This window comes from Marmota flaviventris, chromosome 11 (genome assembly GCF_047511675.1).
Source record: "Marmota flaviventris isolate mMarFla1 chromosome 11, mMarFla1.hap1, whole genome shotgun sequence".
Lineage (NCBI taxonomy): Eukaryota > Metazoa > Chordata > Mammalia > Rodentia > Sciuridae > Marmota > Marmota flaviventris.
The window spans coordinates 82,299,494-82,320,664 of record NC_092508.1 but is presented as its reverse complement, the minus strand read 5'-3'; the positions used below and the strand labels follow the sequence as shown (position 1 = coordinate 82,320,664).

The 21,171-nt window shown below is 37.4% G+C and overlaps 1 long non-coding RNA gene across 3 annotated transcripts in view; it reads right to left on the bottom strand.

Annotated features, from left to right (window-relative positions):
- LOC139707717 (uncharacterized) overlaps nucleotides 1-21,171 on the bottom strand; it is a 115,047-nt gene that overhangs the window by 26,099 nt on the left and 67,777 nt on the right. For all 3 annotated transcript variants that reach the window (XR_011709182.1, XR_011709181.1, XR_011709184.1), the window contains one exon: nucleotides 2,434-2,558. This is a non-coding gene — a long non-coding RNA (uncharacterized lncRNA). The remainder of the gene's footprint in view (nucleotides 1-2,433; nucleotides 2,559-21,171) is intronic.

The window sequence follows — 21,171 nt, the reverse complement described above, 5'->3', positions numbered from 1 at the left end:
ATACTGCAGCCCTTGGGGTGGCTCAGTGTGAGGCACATTGGGGTTGAATGAAATTGAGCTTCAAGAAACAGACTGGCCAGGTCCTAGCCTCTGCTAATTCACCCACCACTGTTCTTTTAGACTCAATTGTCTCCATCAAAAAAATGAGGCGGTAGGAAACAATGAACTAAGGGGGCTTTTGTATATTTGACACTAGAAATAAACCAAAGGTCCGCTCCATCCTCAAAGTTTAACCTCACCCAAAACTCATCTCTGTGCACTGCAGAGTTCCCAAATTCATAAAATGAGAACAATTTTGGTAGTCTCCATTTTAAAGATATTGACGCATAAGAAAACTAATAAATGAGAGTAAGCACCTAGAAGTGATAAATTATTATAAATTGTACAATCATCTCAAGAATGATGGTGTTCTGCTATCTTTTTCATTATTAATGAACAAGACAACCTTATTTAAAGTAGACAATAGTGAGCAGTGAGAAGATAAATATTTCACATTTGCATTCAAGACCTTCTCCCTATGAAGAGAAATTTCAACTTATAAATATCTCATGCTATTTATTCAATTACTTCATTGTATACTGTTCTTTTCCACTTGAATTTATATGGGAAGAAGAGCTCAGATAATTTTTTTCCCTTTGTACTTGAAACTCAGGGTCATTTTTGCATTTTTCCCTAAATAATCATCCTAACACATTTTTCTTTGTCTCTCTTGGATTTTAATATTTGAAAATGGGCAACTGCTTATCTTCTAGAAAGGTGATGATTTACTACTCATATAGCTCAACTCCAAAAGTGCAGAGAGCACAGAACTCACACAGATAATGATACCTTTTTTGCCTTGCCAATTTCAGCAGCTCTTACACTCATTATGCTCCAATTCCCAAGAAATAACACAAGGGCACTAGGTAGAAATCCCATCATCATCTCAATTCGGCAAACATTCAGTCTTAGTGGAATGAACTGAACACAACCAGCACTCACCACATGTGCACTGGCTAATATAAACATTTGTCTTAGTCTATTTAGGATGCTATAACAAAATACCTTAGACTGTTGACTTAAAAACAACAGAAATTTGTCGCTCACAGTTCTGGTGGCTGGGTAGTCCAAGATTGAGGTGCCAGCACATACAGGGTCTGGTGAGGACTCGTTCTCTGTCTCATACATGGTGCCTATTTGCTTCACCCTCGCGTGGCAGAACTAGTAAAGAAGCTCCCTCCGCCTTCTTTATAAGGACACCAATCTCATCATAAAGACAGGGCCATAGCAAACATTCAGATCATAAAATCCCCTAGAAGCAAGTTATAGCTGAGGCAAGAGCATAATGCCTTGTATTTAAACTGCACGTTCAGGTTAAAAAATGCTTTAACATTTCTCATTTGATCCCCACATTAATCCAGCCATCAAATCATTTTATAGATTAAGATGCTGAGCAAAGGCAAGAGGTCATTTTACTGCTTTTCAAAAAAGTACAAAACCATTCCAAATGAGAATTGGGAAACTTCTATAGCAATCCTGCTGCAAGCAACAGTTCCAGAGTAGTTTAGACAGAGCACTGAAAGCTGGATGACCCAAGTCCCCACTCTTGTTCTGCCAATTATTAGCTACGTGACCTTGGGAAATGTACCTAAGCCCCAAAACTCAAAATTTTCACCTGTAAAGACAGAGCTACGTCTCCAGATCACTATGATGGTTTAATGAAAGAATGCGAACAACAGGCTTTGATGTTTGTCATTCAAAACCACTCAGAAGAGAATGCTTTATAGCAGAAATGCACAGTGCCACCTGCGTTTCCTAATTATTGTCCCTCATAAACACACCCCAATAAAATAAAAAACCAAGAAAATTCTGCCCATGTCCCTCAGAAGATGTAAAAACATGTCACTTTATCATTAGAGACACTCTTCCTATATGTCTTATAATAATTTAAGCTTTATTTCAAGGGGTTACAGAAGTAAATATTCCTTGGACAAGAAACAGAGTTTAGAAAATGACCCTCTTCCTGTGGCAATGTCCTCTACCATCTTTGACCTACACATAGCAGCTCTCTTCCTCCTCTTTACCATTCATTAACTGCATTTTTCACAGGTGCTTTACAAGCCTTTAATGCATAATGTCCTGAGAAGCCTGACAGAACCATGATCCTTGGTTTATTCATTGTCCCATTTCAGTAACCTCCCAGCCTGGGAAACAGACATCATTCTCTGCCAAAGGAGCTGCTTTGTGCAACTTGGGCAGTACATGTCCCCGGCTTCCTTTCTCCCTTACTGTCCCTGCCCAGACACTAAGCAAATGGGATTCCTTCAGGGAGAGTTTGCATGGAATCCAATTCAAAGACATATAATTGGCAGTTTTTTCATCTTTCAAAGGCCTTTTCAATAGTCATGATGCTGCTGTCAGACTTGCTTTGATTCTCCCAAAGCGTTGCCTCACCTCCAAGACTGTTGCTAGGATGTGAGGGATATCACAACTCCTGAATACATAGGCGGAAGGAAAAGATTTTCCTCTTCCTTGCAAATGTCACTGCAATTCTTGCTCTGCTTTTCTTCAGGGCAAACCTGAGGACAAAGAATGGGATAATCAAAATAAAAGTCAGAAACCAGAGGGACCAGTGCCTGACTGGGAATGGAGGTGGGGAAGGCTCCGTGGCAAGCTTTGTTTGTGACAGTGGTTAGGTGACTGCTTTATGGATCAGATCTAGAACCAGGAGATTGCACATGTGTGTGTGTTTATGCACACACAGGCATGTGCATCTCAGACAGAAGAGGGTATTCAAAATCAACCAGATACTGAAGTATCTCTATTCTTCTCTGTCTAAAGTCAGTAAGTCAGAAAAGAGAGCTCTAGAATCTATTAAGCATTGAACATTAAGCATTGAACATTAAACATTGAGGATCTATTATTATATAAATGTAGTACTGGAAAAGTTAGGATGGTAAAGGATTATCCATAGTCCTTGATGCTCCTCCCTTCAAAGGTGAAGCCCAATTCCTGGACTTCCCTTAAGGGTGGAGTGTATCTAGTGATTCACTTATGACTAAAAAAATATGAGAGTGATTGCAAAAATGTCATGAGAGTGGGACACACTCTCCTGGGTGGCCCTCTTCTACATTTTCTATAATATCACCCATTCTGGGGAAAGCCATGCCCTGAGGACAAGCAGTCCTGTGGGGAATCTTACAAGGAAAGAAACTGAGGGCCCCTGAGAACAACAGCACAGGGAGTCTGAGCCTCCAGCCAACAGCCATGTGAACGAGCCACTTTATAACCTGACTTTACAGCTGCAGTGGAGCCTGTAGAATAATCAAAGCTCTGGCTGATATCATGACTGCAATCTCATGAAAGACCGCAGCACAACCATCTGGCTACCCTCCTCCCAAACTCCTGACCAAATTAAACTATAGGGTAATAAATGTTTCTTGTTTTAAACCAGTAAGTATTAGGTTTTATTTATTTCGCAGTAAAAGATATCTAATATATGAACTTTCCTCTAGGAACATATTAGTTCAATTAGCTACCAAAAAAATTAGACATAGGACTAAAGCATTTTAGAGAGGGGAGGAGTCAGATATCATTGTTGTTTCATCGCTAATTCACATTGACAGAAAACCCAGCATGTATGTATGTGTGTGTGTGTATATATATATGTATATATATATACACACACGTGTATATATGTATATATTCATGTATATATACATATAATATATATAGTTGTATATACATATATATATATATATATGTCATAGATGGACACAATACCTTTAATCTATTTATTTATTTATTCATTGGTACTGGGGATTAAACTTAGGGGCACTCAACCTCTGAGCCATAACCCCAGCCCAATTTTTGTATTTTATTTAGAGACAGGGTCTCACTGAGTAGCTTAGCACCTCACTTTTGCTGAGGTGCTGGGTATCAAACCAGTGCCTCACACATGCTAGAGAAGGGATCTACCATTGAGTTACAACCCCAGCCCCAATGATTCTTAAAACATTAGAGCCAGTGGTGCCCAACAGGGATAGGAGGGACCCAGGAACTTCCATCATTTTCCACTGTCATCTGCTACTTGTTTCTTGGTCATCACAGGTCTGGGCCACCTTCCACTTTCAAAACATGAGACTAGCCTGCACCCAGTGGGGCAGGCAACACGCACAGAAAACCATGTATACAGACTATCTAAATCAGGAAGAAAACCAATCATGATCAAGAAAAGTCTAAATATCCCCAATTTTGGGTACTCGGAGATTGAAGAACTAATACTTCAAAGAATCCCAAAATGTCATGAAGATCAACATATTGTGTACACAGAGTTCACACAATATGATTCCTCAGTGTGACTATAATTCGGCTCCTACAATAGCCTTTCAATAAACCTGGCTATACACCTACACAGGAAGAGCTTTGGTAAAATGTAAATTACTGGCCCTATCCCAGAATCTATGGAATGAGAATCTCTGAACTTCCAGAAGGTATTGGATCACTGGCTTTGATCACATGGTTACCTTGCTGGCCCCATCTATAAAGATGGAAATGAAAATAATTCCCCAAATCCTTACAAGGATGAAGAAAAAATTAGTTAGTGCCAGAATACATATATCTTATCAAAAGAAAGTGTCACATAAACACAGGGTTTGCTATTACTGTTATTTTGCTTGAGGAATGTATTTGAAGGCCTCCTTGAGTTGCTTCAGAAGATTATTTCCCTTTTGAAGAGAAAACCCTTTGAAGCTAGTCATTGTTTGCCTGTAGCAGACAATATGCAAAAAGAGGCTTCTTCCAAATACATGTGCTCTGGAGGTGACCTTCATGTGTTAAGGGCTGAGCATGTTTGGTAGAAGGTGAAAGGCTTATACCCATGGTTTGCTGTATCTTGGATTTGTGCTCTTTGTAGAAACTGGATGATATTGTAGTAGATGTTCTCTTATTACAGAAGCTCATGCACAAATTATAGCTCTGAGAAGCCACTAACGGCAACTAGTAGAAGTTCCCCCAAAGCATTCCCAGTTTATAATTATTCAGAGGAGAAACACAAAAAAGGAAATATACCAATACATTGATTATCATTGCTGTATAGTAGAATTTCACCACTTTCCTTTTTGCAGTGTTTTTTACAATGGTCTTGTAATATGCATAATCAGAAAATAATGTGTTAGAGTTTTTTCTTTTTTATGACAAACTGGAGGGAGACTTTGGGAGTGGTGGCAGGGCATGCTTGGGAGCTAGAGGTGCTGCTAGAGATGTGACCTGAAGCAGAGAGACAGCATTAGCCAGGTCTCTCTCTTCTTTCCTGACCCCAATTTCCTGCCCATGCATCTCTTTGACTGACGCTGACTATGCAGGGCATACCCCAAGAAAGGCAAGAAATCAGTCTAAGAGCAAACAGGGAATTGACAATCATCCGCACATTTCAGAATTGTTTTCCATTTTATCTTTTGATATTTGGGGACACCGGGAAAGAGAGGAGCCCACACTCTCCAATAGAGCTCCTGGTACCACCACACCAAAAAGAAATTACATTTCCAAAGCAGTGTGCAAACAACCTAGCTAGATTGCCTAAGTTCATTTCTTTATGGAAAAAAACTTAAGGATTCAAACCCAGAAGTGGGAGGAAGGAGTATAATTCACCAAATGAACAACATTGATCATTGGGAAAGTTTCACACACAGGTTCAATTTTTGCCAATTCATAAAATCTATAAACTGATACATCTTAATGAATAAGGTTTTATCACTCATTTGCAAGAAGCAGAAAGCAATTCATGAGGTTAGGTTTTCCAGGTTAGTTACTATTTTCTCCATTCCCTTTGCTTTTTGTGTAATCAGGCAGAGCTCAGAAACATGGCGATTCCACTACAACAACAATAATCCACTTGAAAGAAGGAGACAATCAAACACTCACCAAACCAACTATGAATTTGCAGAGCTTTTGGAGTTGTGGCAGTTCTGAAAAAGAACCATTACCCCTTCACCTTCAAAAACAACATCAGACTCTATTGTGCTCTGTAAAATCATCTGTAAGTGTGAGCTAGCTAAGTTCCATTTTTAATTCTCTTTATACACATCTCCCATTCATTTATTAGAATGTTTAAAACTGCAGCCTTTGCTAAAAGCCAGTCCACAAACACAATAAAATTTTTCATTAAAATATTTAAAACCCAGAACGGCAGTAATAACATCAAAACTAAATGCTAGCAGCCTGCAGCAGCAAATCTCAAGTGGCCCTTCCACCATGCAGCCCTCTTCAAAGAGGCAGCATTTCACACTTTGTCCAAAAACGCAGAGCTAGCCAAAATCTTGAATTGTCCAAAGAAATGTATGAAAGCCTTCCAATCCTTACCCTCTAGTCCTTTCATAATGTAGAGCTGGATAGACAATAGATAGATGATAGATAGAATGAATTACCATATGGAGCTGAGCCTGCTGTGAGTGTGTTTTGCAAACTAGCACACCCTGCCATGGAGCCTGGAGAGGATGGGGAGCTAATGCTATCCCCAGGAAGGATAGAGGATCAGCTTAGCACCAACAGGTAGAGCCATTTGTGTGTACTTCCATCTATCAGATCCATTAAGATAAGAATGAAGTGCCCAATGCTCACCAGACATAATTGTGCTTCTCAAACCAAATACAGGAAGAAAAAAAAATGTGATACACAGAACAGAACATTGGAAATGAGAACTGCTGCCCAGGAAGTATCAGACTTGAGATCTGAAGACAGGCAGAGAGATCCTGTGGGGCCTAAGCATAGAGCTCACTTACTCTACAGTTTTCTGAAATACCTTTAACAGGGGCAGGTTCCCCAACTGGCAATAAGAACCTCAAACTGCAAACACACCTGGGAAAAGTAGTAACACTAACTTGATTTAGCACAAGTTCTGCAGAGCTGCCTTTCTTGAGAAAGATTTCAATTTGAGGGTGAGGACTGAGCAATCATAGGGAGGAGATATAACATAAGGAAGAATTGTCCTGTGGAGAGAGCAAACAACTGCAAGAAGGCAGCTTGATCCAGCAAGAACTTACAGCTCCAGGTCACTTTTACATCCCCCCACAAAAAAAAAAAATACGTCACAGCAGCTGTCTAGGGAACCCCCTTCCAGCATGACCTAGACCCATAATCAACCTCATGATGGTGAACAGAAGTAGATTCCAAATCCTGGTACCATGAGCTCATGCAACAGCAGGCTTATCTTCTACAATCAGGGAGAAAGCATCAGCAATGTGAAATGCAGAGGGCTTCAGGGGAAAGTGGTCATGTTCCAAGGAAAGGAGTAGAGGAACCCATATTCCTTAAGAATGTATGGTTTTTTGTTGTTTGTTTTGTTTTGTTTTTAAGAGACCACTTCTCCTGTTTTGTGTTGGGAATTCATAATCTCAGTTCTTCGATACTTATCAGTTATATTGCAATAGAGTTCCTATTTTTTCATAATAATCAAATATCATTTAACCTGAATGTTCTCAAAGCAGAGGTAAATTAAGCTAATTGAATTGACTTAACAAAAACAACTTCAGAAACCTTTTCACAGTCAGGTTTCCTCATCTCAATCCAGAATAAAAGACTATTTTCCCAATCCTTCCAATAATGGTACACACAAATTAGATTAATCCAAACATGTAAGTGAAAAGTTAATTCATTATATAATGAACCCTTAACTCCATTGAAGAACCCTTATTGAGAAAATGTTTGTATTGGAAAGTCAATAAGAAATTAGAAGAATAATGGTTTTTGCCATTCATAAATGACATCTGATCCCTGGGAAGTGAGAAGTCAAACTTATATGAAATAGGCAGTAGGCAACTTTTATCTATTAAAAATATAAGGAAGAGATAACAATAACTAGATTTAGGAAGAAACCAGATAGTAAGAGAATTCAGTCATTTTTACACATTCACACTGATATATTCAGTGCACTCTGATATTCTTCTTTTTTTCCTATGAATATTTTCGTATTTTCCTATCCAAGTGTGTTTCAAAAAAACTTCATATCCTTACCTAAGAATAGACAACCGGTATATTTACACCAAATACTAACCAGAAAAAATGGCAAGTGAATTGGAAAAAGAATAAGATTCTATGTAATTCAGTTATCTGAACCATAGGGTTCCAATCCCTTCTAAAAGCATCTTGACCAACACCAAAGCTACTTTTCTCACTGTGGGACATCCTGTATTTAAAAAAAAAAAAAAAAAAAAATCAATCAACCAACCAACATATGCTCAGTTAGCCCAGTTATTTTCATTGCATACATTTGGAATGACAAAGTATCTTTGAATGAAGAGGTGATATTCTAATTTTGGAAGGCTCACTCCACCACAGTGTGGCAGGTGCTCAAAGTCAACTCCATGTGCCTCTCTAGAGGATACATAGAACCTCACTACACATAACACATTTCAAGTCCGTAAGACCCCAGAAAAAGAAAGTGGCTGTCTCCACAAAATTCCAGTTCCACAATAGCCAGCGCTCTGCCAACCAAGTGTTAGAAAGAAATTCTAAGCAAATGTAAAAATAGCCAATAGTCACAGATTTGAAGATTATGTTCACAGGACTAATCAGTCTTTGATGGCATGAATTATTTGCATGATTCTCATTATTAACCCAATTTCTAAAATTCCATCACAGGGTGCATTTCTTGCTCATGTTTGAAGGCTCTTATTGTAAGAGCTCCTCCATGAAGTGATATCCTAATTGCTATGAAAATAATCAAGGTACCACTTAACACTCTTGTCTCAAGATATTTATTTTTAGCCTCTTACTCTTACCCTACTGTAGAACGCTTTACCTTCCCAGTTCCTTTTTATTACTCAAAGATTATACACATTCGAATAAAGAGAAACAAGAAAATGTCAATAAACAAAACAAAGAAAAATTTACTCTCCCTCTTTACAATGATTCTTATAATAATTAGAAGCACAAACATGGGGATCATTATATTTCAAATATTGTCATGGTGACAAAGTAATGCCAGGCAGCTGCGTATGATTTTTTTATACTGTTTTCATTTGTTAAAATACTTCCAACATTGTTTGGATCTTTTCACCAGCTGGCCAGAAATGGGTTTAAGTCCACTTTATGTTACAACGTCTCTAAGGCCAAAGAGCTTCAGACATTTTGAAGTCCCACATTAACAGGGTGCACATGTGTAAATAAGGAAAGCCGGCTTTACAGCTTGAAAGTGTGTAGCCCTGGATCTCACTCCCACAATGCTTGAAAAATTCCCAACTTGATTAACTTTCAGAGCCTATAAAATGCTTTGAGCTCCTCCAAGAAAGACGCTATATAAATACAAAGTATTATTATTAGGTGGCACTGGAATTTATGAACAGTTTAGTTACTTCATCAGTTTCTTAGGATGTAATTTTTGTTCTGGCTCACACAAATCCACCTGTAGGGCTAAAACAAAATTTGGTCCAATGATCCAAAAAACCACCCTCTCTCAAATAATAAAGCAAAGATATTCTCATTAGCTAGAAATAGCTAATTAACTTTTCATGCTGTTGGAACCTCACATTACACCTGTAAGGAGTCACACTAAGCCACCCCTAGGGTCAGCCAAAGCATGTAATTCTGTTCCTTTGGGGTGGCATCTCTGGAAAACCATCACAATTATCTTTCATAATATCTACTGCAAAAATAAATGCATTCAAAATTATATTTTTCTTAACTCAATAATTTAGCTAAATTTCCATGCACCCTTTTAATGCACATTTCTGGATATAATGATTTTCATAAGTTTAGTATCAACTACCAAAATCCACAATTTATTTGCCAATGAAGTAAGAAATATTTATTGATTTCCAATAATTATTTTTTAAAAACTCACACATGCACAAATATATGGTAAAGCAATATAGTGTATATCAGGGAGGAAGGAATATAGAATATAAAACCACCAAAGGATTTAGGATTCAACTGAAAAAGAAAATTGGAAATATGCACTTCTAAAGGTGATTAATAACATACAGCTGATGGTTGTTTTCCATTGACTGAATTAAATCAGATGTTGTATTAATTACAAGTGAATATTCCAGCAGGAGGTCAGAGGAGCAACTGAAATTGAGAATGCATCACCAAAGTCAAGTTGGGACTAAACTGGTGGTCCGGGTTCATTAAAATCATCTGGAGAGCTTTAAAATAATACTGATACCTGGGTCCCACACCAGACCAATTAAATTAGAAGCTCGGGAAGTGGAGCCCAGGCATAGTATTTTAAAAGCTCCCGAGGTAATTCTAATATGCGCCAGGGTTGAAAAACACTAGTCGAGACTTAGAGGGAGTCAGTCGGACAGAAAAGCAGTGGGGACAAGCATAAAAGTGAGGGAAAGATGCCTAGGTGAATAGTAGGTGCACTTGGGGACCAGTGAGCCAGCCCAGAGTGGATGGGCAGGGGATTCTGAAAAGAGCAGAAGGCCTGGGTGCACATATAGAAGGCCTTGAAATCCAGAACCACAATTTGGCTGATCATCTCCTCCTCAGACCCAGCCATTCTGAGCCCCAATTCCTCCTCGAGATGTTAAGTTTTTTTAATATTTTAAGTTGTTAATATAAAATATTTTAAAACAACCATCAATTTTCCAGAATATTTAGTCTTCTAGGATAAACCTCTCACAGTTTAATCATTCTTCATAAGAGCCTGATGCTTTCTCAAAAACTGGAACCCAGAAAATTTCAGTTCTTAGGATATGGTCTACCCAGGCAGAGGAACCCTACTGAGCCCTGGCGCAGGACATTCACCAGGAGGAAGCACAGGAGCCTGAGCACTTTGCCTTCGGGTCACATAACTGCATGCATGTCAAATTTTTAGTCCACAACAGCTTCTAAATTGGGGTGGATGCTGGTTTGTCTTGCTTTATTTTGATTTGTTTTGCTTTAATAAACTACATAGCTATTTTATGAGTGTGCAGTTGAATTTTTTTTTTTCCTTAACTGCAGGACTTCGCATTCATCCCTGTTCTATTTCAGCATATTTGTTTTGGCCCGCTCTCCCAGCCTCCTTCCTTGAAAGTTAATTATGTTTGATTAACATGATCTGAATGTGTCTGTTTCCAAGTGCCAAAGTGAAGTATTCATTAGCCCTTCGGTGTGATGCACAAATTACTCCACCAAACAGTAAGGAACCAATTTGGACCCTTGGGAACAATTTAACTCAATTCCAAGATACTTCAATACCACTTCCCTGGTATTCTTCCCACCTAAACAATTTATATGAAGAAAAGGCAGCAAGGAATTGATGAGCTAAACAAAGAAGTAAGGAATCCTGAGCTGAGAGTTTCCTGTCTGACTTTCTGTGAGTTTGGATTCCTCAAACATCATCTGAACTTTCTTTGTAGAAGGCCATCCTCAGATAGCAAAGCAGCCCCTCAGCTCTTTTTCTGTCCCTTTGTCTCTCCACCACCATAAACTGATTTATTTCATTCCAAGATTACAAAATTTAGCCTATTGTTCATTATTAGCATCTTCAATCTAGAGGGATGTAATTTCTATTTGGAAGATGAGTGGGAGAAGACACTGATTTCAGTTAGCATTCTTTTCCAAAGAGCAACCTCACCCTCACGTGGACTTAGCTCTGGCCAGGGCCCCCTTTCCTTCCCTATAAATCAGAAAATTATACTGACCTACTTTTCTGAGCATAGCTAATAAAAAGTTGTGTGAAGCACCATCCAGATATAACGTGGCCTATAAATGCTTTATGTTCTGCAAGTGGCATGGGACAGCCATGCATTTCTAAAGCTTAGGGGCCATATGCCTAAAGTTTGCGTCTTAATTACAACTAAGAGAATTCCACACGTGTTGGCAAGTAAGACATTCTATTTGTACTTGGCAGGTTCATTTTTTTAAATAAATTAGATAATCCAATTTGGGTTCTGTTGTTAATTTTCTCCCCTTTTCTTCTGGACAGAAAAGATGAAAGAAAATATGAAGAGTAGGAGCCTGTGGAACATTTCAGAATTCAGAAAGAACCATGAATGTGACCTCACATCGAGGCTGATCTATCTGTGTGAACATATATACATGTGAATATGTGTTCTCTAATATGTGTATTGAGGGAGTATTTAAACTGAGATTCATGGGCTCACCTCTCTGAGCAGTGACAGCATCTGACAGGAAAGGAGGAAGGGAGCTCTGGACACCCAAACAATGAACACAAAAGGCTGTTTCACATTCTGTCAGAAAGAGTTGAGGTGGTGGAACTGATGAGTCACGTGGCACCAAGCACTGCATGTTCAAATTCTGCAGTTTCTAAAAGTATTCAGCATGCTTAATTTTCTCCCATTGCTGATATTAATGATAGCACTTAGCATTTCTAAAACATTTTTCATCTTCAAAGCACTATATGAACATTACCTAATTAACTAACATTAACTAATTATAATTAAACTTGCCCTGGGCTTACAAATCAGGAGAACTTGAGGAAGGGAGGGGAGAGGAAGGAGAAAAGAAGAAAAGCTTTCTAGACAGACAGGTTCCCCGAGTTTTCTCAGACTGAATTTCGACTCAAATTATCAAAGATTTTTAAACAGTCCTTGAGATAACCTAATAGGCCTTCCCTGCTTCCCAGTGGTTAAATATTGATGAGAATGATGGTAAATGCTCTCCAGAAAAGAAAAATTGTCATTCTTATACCAACTTATATTAATAGAAGAATTTAAATGCCACTTAAAAGTGTTTCTCTGAAGCAACATGTTCTAAAATATTGAGCCAAAGAAATCTCTTTTCCTAGAGCAACTTCCCTTCACACACACACACACACACACACACACACACACTCACTCACTGCTCAGTGGCGTCAGAATTCCGACTTCCAGGCTTTAAGTGCAGTGAGCTCAGTGTTCTAACTCATAAGCCTATTTCAGACATTTTAATGTATCTATTGAATTTCCTTTTTATTAACCTTAGCAAAAACTTTCAGTAATATTATATCCCAAGATCAAATAAAACATCCTGTTTCCATAATTCCTAGACAGAAAAGCCATATAATCAAATGAGTCTATTTGGATGCTTATGTTCTGTACATTACACTTATCTAAATTTATACGCCAAGGAGCGAGTGGGGAGATAGGGTTTAAGGCCTCTTAAAAGTTCCCTCGCTTTCATTCTCGAAATGTCGAGATGAAATATGTTGCTACGCTTGACTGGAAACCGTTGCTAAGACTTTGTTTGAGTCAGAACTTGCTGAGACTCTGTCCTAAAGCATGCACTTTAGTAACCTGCAAATTCTGTATTGTATCAAAAAATAATGTTCCTCCTTTACGGTTCTTCAAAGGTCGGTGTTTAATAGGGCAGCGGTGCAAAACATGGCAAAAATAGTATAATTTATCTTGGCTTTTGTTTTTGTTTTATTTCACATACTTGCATTGGTAACATCATCCTATTTCTATCAATAAAGCAGACTTTTGTAATGTTATAGAAAAATCATCGAAACATGCCTGTATCCCTATAGGTTTGTGTACTTTAAAGGCCTCCAAGCTTGAAAGGGATATAATCTTCACTTCTCAGTAAGTCTCAGATAGGAACTGATACAGCTCAGTTAACAGTGGTTACACTCAGAAGCCGGTTATCGATCACCTATGTTGCTGGTGTGTGTCATTTATCTCTGCTGAATTTGATCTTTTCATTGCACCCTTCTAACCTCCATGTAATGGGAGCCTACAGGCCCTGTTCTCCACGAAGTCACCTCCATCTTCTGAGTGCCCACCTACCTCCCTCTAAAGATACCCCGCATCTTTCTCCTCAAAAGCCTGAATCTCAGAGATAATAGAGGTTTGGGCATAAATAAATGGCTGCAAGCACCATCAAAACATCCAGTAGAGGCCAGAGCCTCTAATCTCCCACTAATTTTTTAGTTTTTCAAAGATGATCCTCAGCCTTTTGCTTTGCAAAGACACACAACTATATTTTAATTCTTAGCTCTCTTAAGAAAAGTTCTTTTTGATTTGGGATTTTTGTTTTATTTGTGCTGTGTGTGTGTGTGTGTGTGTGTGTGTGTGTGTTAACAGTGAAATTAATTCAACATTTGGAAAGTATCCAATGTCAAAGAAAAAGTGGATTATACAGAAATCAACATGTCACATTTTGGGAGGGATGATCCCTGGGGCACCCCATCACGGGACTCTTTCAGAAATAGACAAATAAAGGGACCACAAAATAAATCAAAAGAGAACATAATTTTTAAGATATTTAAAATCCTCTCGCTGTAAGGCTAATGGCATATGCCATTTTCATTTGATGGCCTGAGGCAAAGTCCCCTAACTACACATAATGCTCACAGAATCACATCTTTTATTTTTTGTCTTCTGCCAGGGAAGTTATATGACTCCTTATGGTGTCTTAGGAAAACTCAGTATACAATGTGTAAGCTTGCTTTACTACCTGAATCCTTTAGAAAGATACATTTGCTAAAGGATGAAACCTAATTTCTGAGCTCCACCTAATTGTCGAATCCAAAAATCTCTTAACATTCTTGATAATTGTTCTATATAATTCCAATTTCAAATGGCATCAAATCTGCTCTAGCAACAGAGAATTTTATGTGGAGACTTTCCTCAAACATTTTTCTAAGTTAGAAAAAAAGGGAAATATTTTATATGCCATGTGTTCTGAGCTCGACGATTCATAATAAATGACAAAATGTGTTGTATGAAGGTAACACAACCCCAATATTAATACTTGGAAGTCAAACCTTGCTGTGCATAGGTTCACTACACAGCCTATTACACAATGTTTTTACATTATTTAAATCCATTTGCTTAACACTGTGTGATTCCTGCTGTAAACTCATGAGGCTGTGATATGCAGAATCTCCACCCTCACATCTTTGATCTGTTGTGCTTGAGAGAGGGTGAGGACTTTAATTAGAAGTTGAGTCTTGAATAACTTTTTCTGAATAAAGGTAAAAGAATTTCAAAAGATGAAACCGTCATCTTCAAGATCAAGCCTGTTTGTTTGAGGATTTTGAAGTAAAGAAGGGTCCCACATTTGAGGGCTGGGAATGAAGGAAGGACCAATTTAGAAATGTGCCTTTTCAGAGATGCAGAATATGTGATTAACATACCCATGCCAGGACTGCACTCTCCCCTGAATAGAGGACTCGTGCTGTGAGCCTTCTTCTCCCTGCAGTTTACATCAAGACAGGAAAAGAAACCAAGCTTCTGAGCAGGGAAACTGAGAACCTGGATTATGCCTAGTAAATGAACTAAAGCAATCTCTGTAATGGCTGTTACATGTTACATTTCTTTTATGTACCCCAAGCAAAATCTGTTTAAAATAAATTTTAGGTTTAAACTGGAAGAGCTCCTAGCATAATGGTATAAGGTACCCAGGACAAAATTGAAATGATCATTCTAGAGCTACAAAAATCTCAGGAACATAAATTTTAATTTCATGGTATGCCTTGAAGTGGTGGTTTTGCAATAAATTTAAAATATATGTAGTCTCAGTGTTTGCCTGGCAAATGCAAATACATGAAACAAACATGGTTAGTAAATGAATCGACAATTCGCTACACTTGAAGAAATCAGTTTTTATACTGAATATTTCAATTGGCAAAGATTTTTTTAAAAATTGTCTTTCTAAAGGAATTACCATGAGTACAATTTACATGATGGTCCCAAAGTGATCAGGGGTAGTAAAACCATGGGTTTGCTGGTCAAAAAAAAATAATAATAATAATTTAAAAATTAAAAACCTTAAACAACTGAGGAAATGTTCTTGCTACAATAATTTTCTTTGTTATATGTACATAGACTCCAAAAACAAATAAATATAAACCAGTTCAAGTTCCCTTGCTGAAGGATCAAGAAGCAAAAAAAAAAAAAAAAAAAAAACAACAAAAAACTAGTAGAAGTAAAAAGCAAAACAAAACCACCCATCAAAGGATATAACTGGGCATAGTGGCACACACTTGTGATCCTGGCAACTCAGGAGGCCAAGACAGGGTCACAAGTTGAAGGCCAACCTCAGCAACATAGGAAGACCCTGAGCAACTTAGTAAAACCCTATTTCAAAATTAAAAAATAATAATAAAAACAATTGGGGGTGTAACTTGGTAATAATATGCCTGTGGGTTCAATCCCCAGTGAAAAATAAAGAAGAAGAAGGACACATTCCAGATGGACTTTAGTAGGTTCTTACCTGTGCAGTTTTCAAGTATAAAACAGCTCAGAGGCTAAGAAACCTTAAAATGGAGCTGATAACATTTCAGCAACTCACCCACTCAACAAACCTGTCACCAAAAGAGCTTATTGATTGAGGATTCTCATCAATTCTTGCCCACCCCCACCATATACACACTTTTTAAAATGTAAACGATCATTCTTGATTTATCAATTTTTCAGACTAATGACACAAATTTCGCATTCCCCTTCAGTGGTACATTTGCTTATAAGTTGTTTCTTCCTTCTCTTTTTTTCAGAAGTGCATTTTATAGCACCAGTCACTTTTCTCAAAAGAAATTCTTGCGTTTTGTTTGTTTGTTTGTTTTGGTTTGTTTTTTGTTTTTTTTGTTTTTTTTTTTTGTCAAGCTATACCATCTATCTCACTCCATCAATTCTTTTTATTTTTTTTAAAGAGTTTGTTTGAAAGATGCCAGTTAGTCTTCAGTGTTGACATTGACTTCCTTACTACTTTCACCAACCAGCTACAGGAGCTGGAATCCAAGGACCCTAGAAATTTATACTGTGGGATCACATTGTTCTCTATATTCACAAGAAAAAAAAAAAAGTTCCAAATTACCATCCCTATTTCATCCTTTCCTGAATCATCTTAAAAGTATGTGATTAAAGCTCTTCAATTCTATCCAATGAAGCTCCATTGCCAGAAGCAATAATGCAGTGAAGATACCAGGAAGCTGCTAACTCCGAGTCCAGTGTTGTCCTGGGCCCACACTCCTGCTCCTCCCTAGTGGAGCTTTGGCCAAGAAGCATCCACATTTTTGGTCTCAGCACCCTCCTGTATAAAATGAGTAGGTTGGATAGTTATGAATACAGAAGACAATACCAGCATGTGATCACACAGTGAAGAAAGGCAAGCGACTCAATTGGTTCTTTTTTTTTAATATATATATATTTTTTAGTTGTAGACAGACACAATACCTTTATTTTATTCGTTTATTTTTATGTGGTGCTGAGGATCAAACCCAGTATTCCACATGTGCTGGGCGAGCACTCTACCACTGAGCCACAACCCCAGCCCCTCAATTGGTTATTGATGTTGTGTAAACCTATTTGAGAAGGTTTGTTCATTCTTTCCAGAGGTCATTAATGTACTAGGCTATTTAGATTTGGCAATGGGTGATGTGTTCATTGGTGCCCTGTCAGATTGGGAAGATCATCCAATGGTGAACCGCCTGCTTCTAGAGAGAAACACATTATTCAATGTGTGCTACACATGCAAACTCAAATTTTGAAGTACTGAGAATGTACAACTTTCTGTTTTCATTCAACAAATCTTTCCTTTGGTTTTAGTGTTTGAATTAAATATTGGTTTGTTTCATAATTGACATGATAATTTAAATTTTGTAATGTTTCAGAAAGGAGGGTGAGTTGTTATTCAGGATGACCCTCCCAATGTATCTACATTTCACCCACCCCATCACTTCATCCTCCTTCCTGGCCTTTTGGTCTGAACTCATTCCCACCTGGCATGATTTTACATGCTTGTTTATTATTTGGTTGTTTTATTTTATTTTTTCTCCCAACAGGATGAAAGTTTCATGAGGGCAGGATTTTTGTTTGTGATATTAACCCTTATATGTCCAGGATGTAGGCAAAAGTCTAGTTTATTTGTAGGTGCTTAATAAATATTTTTAACTGAATGATATTTGATTTTAAAAAGACTATTATATGGAATATTACCAAGTATTAATAACAATAACATTGTTTCATAATCATATGTATGTGTGTGGGTGCTATATGTGTATATAAAAATCTCAGAAAAAAGAGAAAAGGTCACAAAGACAAGGATTAAAGCTTTGTAAGCATTAAGCCTTCTAAATTCTTGCTACTCAAAACGTTTGGCCTAAGACTTGGTAACGTTGGCATCATAAAATGTTGACATTAGCATGGTCAAAAATGTGTAATCATTTTTGATTACACATTTGGGGTACATCATACATACCCCAAATCTATTGAATCGGAATCACTATTTTAACAAAACGCCAGGTGATTCAAATGCACATTAAATTTGAGAAGCACTGATGTAGGGATCTATAAAATTTCTTCCCTGATACAAACTTCCTTGTCTAGCACAGATGTCTAGTAGCCATAGGATAGTAGAAGATTATTCCTGATGATTTGCTTTTAGATCCCTTAGGACTAGAATGGTATCAGAAGGCCTTTTTACCTAGTTCCAGAAAGACTCCCTGCTTATTGATGCTTGAAATTCCTTCAACAAGGAAGTGGAACCTTTTACTTTTACAACCAGAAAAAAAAAAAGCCTAAAGTGCAAATACTCAGAAAAGGTAAAACCAAAAAATTTAATCATACTAAGGTGAAACCGAACACCAAGAATAAAAGGCAAAGATCGGATTTCTACAAATTTTGCTAGGGAAGAAGGAGTTGAGAGAGGAAAAGGGTATTCAATGCTTATAGGTTATTCACTAGTGAAATAATATGATAGAAGGAGGGGAACAGGAACCAGAATATAAAATTTAAGGTCATGACAATTTTTGTTCAGCAAACCCTATCTGTTTTGAATTGAAAGAAAATAATCTATTGCTATCCATACAAATTTATGAAGATTTTCAAATTCTAACTTTATTATTAAAGTATTTTGTTCCTAATTTAAATAACGCAAGTATTATCCAATAACCCCAAATAATTTATCGCCTAGTGAACTACAAGTTCCCTTTAGCAATTCTGCAGCACACCAGAGGAAGTGATGGCCCCAGGATCTGTGCTGAAGAGGAACACCCCAGTACGTTAACCATTTGGAAAAATCAGGACAATGAAAGCACACTTTTTCTGGGAACTCAACCTGTTACCAGCTGATAGTCATCTTAAGAGGCACTTTTCTATAAATCACTGCAATTTAAAAACCAAATGCTTTGAAACTCCTTATGCTAGATCAAATCAAAGTGACTCTCAGTTGGTGGAAGGCCCAGATGTGAGTTTCATAACACACATCAATTACTATCTAATCCATCACTTGTAATGACTGAATGTGCTCACTCTCATTCCCAGAACCAGTGTCATGGAAACAAATAACAGCATCAAGGTAGGAATGGAATGAAAAAAACCGCTCTAGTCACTATCTGCAGAGCAAAAGTTGAACATGTGTCAGCATACACTCAGTTTGGCCTTTTAATCTCAAACCATATCATCTCTTGAACTATTTAAAGCCCAAACTGTAAGCAGCAAAAGATGTTGCTATGGCAAAGTGTCAATTTCTCTAATAGCTCCTAGGACACTTTCTCTGCTAACAGCTAAACGTTTCCAGATAATGGTATGTTCATCAAAATGTTCATTAACCTCAGTGATGGACACATGAGAAGTGTTGGTTTATTTGTGTCCTTCACATTGTCACAGGCCACTTTCAACCAAAAATAACACTGAAAATTAACACAATGTGAATAAGATGACATAAACATGGACTAGAACATAGGCCATTAGAATAGCTAAACTATTCTCACAGCTGAATTTCTAGTCCATTGCCACACGAAAGGGGTGTGTCAGCTATCATCACTTCATTTCCTACTCGAACTGGTTGATCAATTATTCTGGTGAGAGATTATCATCATCATCACTAAAATTTATTTAGTGTTTACTATGTGCAGGGACTGCTCTGTATGTGTTATATGTATTCATTAATTTCTTCCTTATAAAATTCATTATGTGGTAAGTACTATTATTATTTGTTTTATAAGTGAAGAACTAAAGCCGGAGCGGTTAAGGATTTGTGCAAGGTCACACAATAACTTAACAGAGTATGGGCCTTGTCCTTCCTTGTCACATTTCTAACAGCTCCACAAACACATTACCTCCCATTCTCCCTGACCAGTTAGAATGTTATTTCAAAGAAAGTTGGATGAATAAAGAGATGCAGGCAATGCACTAAGAAGACTTTTTTGCAACAATCACTTTAGCAATCAAAGAGAGCGTCCACAAAGTTAGCATTTTACCTACCCAGGTCTGTGGCCTTGGAGATGAAATGTGTAACTTCCTTGAATATGATTTTTGTGGGGACAGCCCAGACAGCACCATCACCTGGAAACCATCCCAGCAAGAGCATCATCCCACCTCAGGTGTTATTTTTCTTGTGTGTTCACTCTGGGAACCAGAATCTTAACTGTGCCACTGAGAAGTTAAACATTTCATGGAGACTGCAGATGATTAACTACAGTGACAGATTCCTCTCTATGGAATAAGGACCATAAACAGTTTTCTACAACTTAACTTAAGCAAAAGACATATGTGTCTTTATGTGTGTGTATATACAAAATATAAATGTATACAAATATATTATCAAGCATTTATTTATATATAATATATCTATATTCATTTATGTATAATATATATAATATATATATCAAGCATTCATATTACCTTGGCCTACACAACATACAATGTGGCCGATAGTACTAATCTGCCTAGGTCTCTCCTTACACTGTCCATCATATTCTGTACTCCACACAACCCTTGTCATACCTGTGTCCTATGTTTTGGCAAGTCATTTCCTTGGGTAAATTCCTGCATTGCTAAATCCAGGCAATTTTTAATCTCTATTTTACCCTTACATGGAACATGGTTTAAGCATAAACAGTAGTATTTCTTTTTTTTTTCCATGATAGTCACTTTATTTTTTAATGATATACATTTTATAATGTTAAATTATCTTTTTACATTTCTGGAGTAAGCTCTACTCAGTCATCTTATACCATTTTTATTTTGAATAAGCAATTTCTCAAAATATGCATAAACATGCATAAATCACAAGTGTGTACTTTGAGGAATATGACAAAGTGAACCTGTCTTGTAACCACATCCAGATTTTAAAAATACAACTTCTGAAACACCCCCAAGAATCACTTTTCCAATTCTTTTCCCCTCCCTCTTCTTCAAAAGTAATCAATCCCTAATTCCTAATAGCAGTGAGAAGTTTGACCTAATTGTGAACTTGACATAAATGGACTTGGACAGAATGTATTACACTGTATGTGATTTCTTTAGGTCATAAACATAT